This window comes from Orycteropus afer, unplaced genomic scaffold (genome assembly GCF_000298275.1).
Source record: "Orycteropus afer afer isolate SDZICR_OR568_19922 unplaced genomic scaffold, OryAfe1.0 scaffold00187, whole genome shotgun sequence".
NCBI lineage: Eukaryota > Metazoa > Chordata > Mammalia > Tubulidentata > Orycteropodidae > Orycteropus > Orycteropus afer.
Window position 1 is genome coordinate 5796969 of NW_006921774.1, and position 6899 is coordinate 5803867.

Sequence of the window (6899 nt, forward strand, 5' to 3'; positions counted from 1 at the left end):
GGAGGCCTTCAAGGAGATGGATTGATATGGTGGCTGCGATGATGGGCTCAAGTATAGCAGGGATTGTGGGGCTGGCGCAGGATCGGGCAGTGTTTCGTTCTGTTGTGCATGGGGTCGCTATGAGTCGGAAACGACTCGACGGCACTTAACAACAACAACATATTATATTTTAAAAGCAGTTAGCTTTTGGAACATTTCCTTACTCTTGACTTGGTATTTGAGGTCACATGTACGAAATAAAGAGTATTACTATTAAAGTTCTATAAAAGAAAAAGTGTGATCAATTGCAGAATACCCTGGCAAGTTTATGAGAAGATTTTAGGATGCAGAGACCATAATGATCATGGGGTCCCTGCAGTTTACTGTAGCACTCACTTCTGCTCTGTGTACCACACTTTCTCTGTTTGTGAAGTGCTCCCATCCAAAGGGCCTCATAACATTTTTCTTGCTCTTTTGAAAGAGACACTGTGGGTCAAACTGCCATGAACTCCAATTAATATTTCCTTTGAGACATAAGACATTGCTTTCACTAGCTTCCTGGTTCCCATTTCTAGTCATCATTTTTAGTTAAATTTCAGGGCTGATTGGCCACTAGGAATGTTGTATCCATTTAGAGCAAGCGATTTCAAGCTTGCAACATTTAATAATTATCAATTTTTCCATTCAGAAAAAATTTCCTTAGGACACAGCTGTTAGATTAGAAGAAGACAGAATATGTTGTTATTCTATTTATTTTTTGCTAACCTGATAGGTTAGACGTAGTATCTCATGTTATTTTAATTTCCATTTCTGTAATTATGAGTAATTTTGAATATTTTTTAATGTTTGAGGGTCACCGGCTTTATTTCAGTTGCTAATCCAGGACAGGGCATAGAAAACAAACTTGGTCAAAGTATTTACCCATCCCAGCTGGGTGTGGGCAGAGAATCACTGATTCTCTAGCCCAAAGACTAAAGATATAGGCAGTGACTGTCCCTCTCCTGGTCCAGGAATGTTCATCCCTGCTTACAGATGCCAAGGACACTATCCTTTCCTCAAATTACTGAACCTGTAGAAAGAGCATGGGGTCTGGGTAAGGTGAATGTGGTCCTACCTTCAAGCTGTGTGTTTTTGAACAAATTAGTTTACTTCACTTGCCTCATTTTACTTCTTCATAACATGGTCTATCTTTTTTACAGGGCTGTCACAAACATTAAAAAAGTCAATGTTTATAAAATTTCTCCACAATGCCTGACAAACAAGAGGCCCTTAGTAAATGCTGGTTCTCCTGAGTGCTCTTACCCTCCCATACAGGCCATAAAATAGCCCTTCATTAACTCTAATCTATTTGCCTTCAAACACTGCCTCCAAGATGAAGTGGTACCCATTAAAGAGGCTAGACACAGAATGGAGTCCAAACCAAGGAAGAAGATAGAAGCCAGATGAAGATAGCAAAGAAATTGAGGAATACTGGGGATCCAGAAACTGAAAATGACAAGGATCCTCCCAAGAGCCGGCAGAGAGAGAGAGAGCCTTTCCCCAAAGCCAGCACTTTGAATTCAGACTTTCAGCCTCTTAAACTTTGAGAAAATAAAATCCTGTTCTTTAAAGTCACCCATTTGTGGTATTTCTGTTATGTTGTTGTTGTTGTTATGTGCCGTCGAGTCGGCCCCGACTCATAGTGACCAGCAGCACTAAAATCTAGGCACTAAAATTATATTGTAGATAAGAGGCCAATTTCTTACTGTTGAAGAAAGAAGTTACAAAAAGAAAGAGTAGAAGGCCAAATGAATACTGTAGTGTTGGGTTGGAATCAGAGATATCAGTACACTCACACACATACATACACATGCACACACATACATTGTTGTTGTTATGCGCCGTCAAGTTGGACCCGACTCATAGTGACCCCTCCTTGGGTTTCCGAGGCAGTATCACTATGGAAGTAGATTGCCCAACCTTTCTTCCAAGACACATGTACATACACATCTGTATTTTTTTCTGTATCTATCATTATGTGTATGTATGTACACATGTACATAATGAGGATACAGGAAAAACTATAGATGTGTATGTATATGTGAATTATTATGCACCCTCTCCTCAATTATCTACATGGTTATGTTCCAAAGACCAAGTCATTATGCAAAAATCAATGTTATGTGAAAATAGAGAATGACTTCATCAGATCACAAAATGGAGAATAATTATATCTTTATGTGACTGTCAAATTTCTTCATTACATAATTGTGAAATCATTGAGAATCATGGTCTAGTCAAGTTGACACATAATCTTAACCTTAACCATCATAGGCAGAGTTACTCTTGCCTCAGACCTTTTGTTTGTTGCTTAAGACATTTAAGTTGTGCATTTGTTAAATGCATATGTTAAATGAAAATGTTAAGCATTTGTTGCTTACAGACTTATGTCATTAAATTGTAAAATAGTCAGGTAGAATTTTTATTATTGTCACAAATGTGAAATTTCAGATAACAAGATAGTTTGTAAATAAGGAGATCTTGTAACGTAGTGCCTGAGGCATTTGTCTGCTAACCAAAAGGCTGGTGGTTCAAATCCACCAGCCACTTCTTGGAAATTTTTACTTTGACAATATACTTCCATAGTGATACTGCCTTGGAAACCCAAGGAGGGGTCTCAATGAGTCAGATCCAACTTGACGGCAGTAAGAGGTATATATGCATATATTTTGTAGTTTTGTTCAATGAGAAGGCTTAAAGCAATGAAACCCAGTAGTAATGACAACACTAGTGCCCATATCTTGGCTTCTAAAAATTATTCTTCGATAAAAGGAACTACAGCTCCTAGGAGAAGTAGTGAATTCCAAGACTGGATCAAGGAAATATAAAATTAATCTGGAACATATTTTGGTGCCAGAAAGTAAGGAAGTGCTCAAAAAGGAGGAAGATATGTTGCAAAGATGCAGGAATCAATCCATAGGACCTAGTAATAGCCAAAGCTGGAGTAATTTGACCAACAAAATCAATAATGATAGTATTAGATTTGCAACTCATAGACTAAAATACTTACCCATGGATCCATTATATAAATAAATAATTAACTCCTTACTTATGGACTATCTTGTTATCTGATATTTATAACCATAGTAAAAATATCTGACTATTTTTTGCTTTAAAGATGTACATCTGGCAGTAACGGATGCTGACGTGTGAGGAGAGAGTAACACTGATTGTGATGGTTAAGGTTCTGTGTAAACTTGCTGGCCCATGATTCTCAGTGTTTTGGCAGTTATATAATGATGAAATTTGGCAGCTATGTAATGATGTAGTCATTCTGCATTTTGTGTTTTGATGTGGTCATCCTCCATTTCTGTAAAATGCTGATTTTCACATAATGACTTGGTCTTTTGAATCTAACAATGAAGTGAGAAGTGTGGTGTAAATGAATAAATAAATGGTGGAAGGGACAAGTGTTTCTTACAGAAAAAAAAAATTAATCAAAATTGTAAAAAGAATAAAACAGAAAACTACTATTAGGAAAATGTTGTTGTTGTCATGTGCCATTGAGTCAGACCTGACTCATTGCGACCCCTCCTTGGGTTTCTGAGGCAGTATCACTATGGAAGTATATTGTCAAAGTAAAAATTTCAGGCATGATCCATTGATGAATACTGTTATTACTGAAACTTTGAGGAAAAAGAGGATATTTTCATTATCTGAAAATATGTCCCTCAGCATATTTATGAACTACAAAGGAAAAATAATAACGTTATGACACAGAATCCAGGCATATACCCCCTTAACCAAGTGATCAAGATTAATATCACTAGTGAGACATGTCAACATCATGAGCCCCTAATGGTGAAGAACCAAGAAGGGCACATATGGCTTCTGTGGGATTCTTGCTTAAAGTATGTAACTTCATTCAACTCCTGAGAAAACCACAGACAAACCCAAACCAAGGGTCTTTGTACAAAATAACTGACCAGGTGTTTTCAAAGGTCTCAAGTTCATGAAAGTGTAAAAATGAGGAACTGCCACAGACTAGGAGATTAAGGATACCTAATACCTAAGCTCTGGTGGTGTAGTGCATAAGGTATTTGACTGCTAACCAGAAGGCTGGCAGTTCAAACCCACCAGCCACTCCTTGGAAGGAAGGTTGGGCAATCTACTTCCGTAGTGATACTGTCTTGGAAACCCAAGGAGGGGTCACTATGAGTCAGATCCGACTCCATGGTAGGAGAACAGAAAAAAAATAAAAGGACATTAGAGAGGAAGCTGATAAAATTCTAATAAGTCTATGGTTTAATTAATGCAGTTGTTGTTAGGTGCCATTGAGTCTGCTTCAACTCATAGTGACCCTGTGTACAACAGAATGAAACACTGCCCAGTCCTGCACCATCCTCACAATCTTTGCTATGCTTGAGGGTCTCCCCCTTTTTCCCTGACCCTCTACTTTACCAACCATGATGGCCTTCTCCAGGGACTGGTCCCTTCTGACAACACAACTGTCATAGATTGAATTGTGTCCTCCCGAAATATGTGTCAACTTTGCTGGGCCATGATTCTCAGTGTTTTAGAAGTTATGTAATGATGTAACATGGCAGATATGTAATGACAGCCCATGGTGTGATCTGACATGATAAACCAATCAGGTCTGAAAGGATTAAGATTAAGGATGGGTTGTACATTTTTAGTCCCATCACAGCCCTGATCTAAGGGACACTTCCCTGGGGTGAGGCCTGCAACACCTTTTATCTTACCAGAGCTAAAAGGAGAAAGAATCCAGCAGAGAGTGGGGACTTACCACCATTAAGAAAGAGGAGCCAGGAGTGAGCGGAGTGCTTCCTTTGGACCCAGGGTCCCAGCACTGGGATCCTCCTAGGAACAAGAGATATAGAGAAAGAGAAAATCTTTCCTTACAGCCGGCACTCTGAACTCAGACTTCTAGCCTCCTAAATTGTAAAAGAATAAATTCTTGTTTGTGAAAGCTGTCTACTTGTGGTATTTCTTTTATAGCAGCCCTAGAGAACTAAGGCAATGACCAAAGTATGAGAGATGAAATCTGGCCATTCTCACTTCTAAGGTTTAGTTAATAGCGCTTTATAAATTGCAGTTTTATCATTTTTAAAATTATCATCTAAGATGACAACATTTGGGGAAGATGAGTGAAGGATATAGGAAGTCTCTGCACTATTTCTACAGTTTCTATAAGTCTCAATTCATGCAAAAATGAAGAAGGTAAAGCAACAAAAACACTACAGCAGATTTCTCATGAATGGATCTGAGGCATGAGGTCAGTCTGGAAGGGCTGCTGCTTTCTAATTTCCTCATCCTCAGGCCACACTGCATCCTGCAGAAAGGGGTAGGGTGGGTGCTTAAGTGGTGGGCTGGCATCTCAGCCTTGGGAAGAGAGAGTGGAGGGATATAGATGGTCAGCAGTCACATCCTTACTGAGACTAGAGGAGCAGTACTCCTCTGTAGAGGGGAAATCATAGACAAGCTCCTGTCCAGACAGCTGCTGTCTAATGTTCAGATTAGGTCTATGAAGGCTGTCCTTGAAAACAGTTCCATTACTTTAAAGTTTCATTTCGTGTGTGAGAAATTAACTGTCTTTTTTCACGTCACTGGTTATTTGCCTTCTATATTCAAATACCTTGAAGCATTACAACAGTATGAAACCCCTCTACTTCTGTGGCATTTTAATTACTATTTACAAAGAGTCAACCTAGGAAATGCTTAAGATGGGGAATCAGTTCTCTCTCCTGAATGACTTACTCAAAAATGCAAGGCTCCTACTTTTAAAAGATTGTAAAATTGACAGATGAATCAGAGTGTCCTTAGTGAGAATGACTTGGGTGTCTTCTAAGTTATGTTGTTTCTCATTTATGCTTTATGATAAATTATAGATTAGCTACCTTTTATTTGCTGTTCTGAATTATTTTGCCAGAATGTGGGTGTGGGCTTCAGTGATACCTCGCCAAAATATTAAATCCTTGATCCTGTGGAGACAGAATGAATTAATGGGTATTCAGGGAATGTGTTCACCAAGCAACCTCCCTAAATTCGTGTGGTGCACTCTGCTGCCAGCTTCCTGGAGTCACTTCAGTGATGGGCCCAGTGCAGTCATTGTGTCTCTCCTGTCAGTGTGGGATACATCTCCACATGGCCTATTACTCAAGGGCCTGCATGACCTAGATATTGTGTCATTATTGTTTTAAGTAGGTGATATTGCGTGAGTTCCAACTTATAGGGACCATATGTACAACAGAACAAAATACTATCCAGTCCTAAGCCATCCTCACAATCATTGCTGTGTTTGAGCTTATTGTTGCAGTTACTGTGTCAATTTGCCTTGTTGAGGATCTTCCTCTTTTCCACTAACCCTCTATTTTACCAAGCATGATGTCATTCTACATGAAGTGCTCTCTCCTGATAAGTGAGACAAAGTCTCACCATCCTCACTTTTAAGGAGCATTCTGGCGGTACTTCTTCCAAGACAAATTTGTTCATTCTTCTGGCAGTCTATGGCAAATTCAATATTCTTTGCCAATACCATGACTCAAAGGCATCAATTTTTCCTCGGTCGTCCTTACTCATTGTTCAGCTTTTGTGTGTCATCGTAGCCATCACAGTATGATAAAGTAACAGATGTTGTTGTTGTTGTTAAGTGCCGTCGAGTGGTTTCCAACTCATAGCAACCCCATGCACAGCAGAACGAAACACTGCCTGATCCCGCGCCAGCCGCACAATCCCTCCTATACTTGAGCTCATCATTGCAGCCACCATATCAATCCATCTCGTTGAAGGCCTCCCCCTCCTTCGTTGACCCTCCACCCTACCAAGCATGACATCCTTCTCCAGAAAATGGTCCCTTCTTACAACATGACCAAAATAGGTGAGACCAAGTCTGGCCATTCTTGCTTCCAAGGAGCATGCTG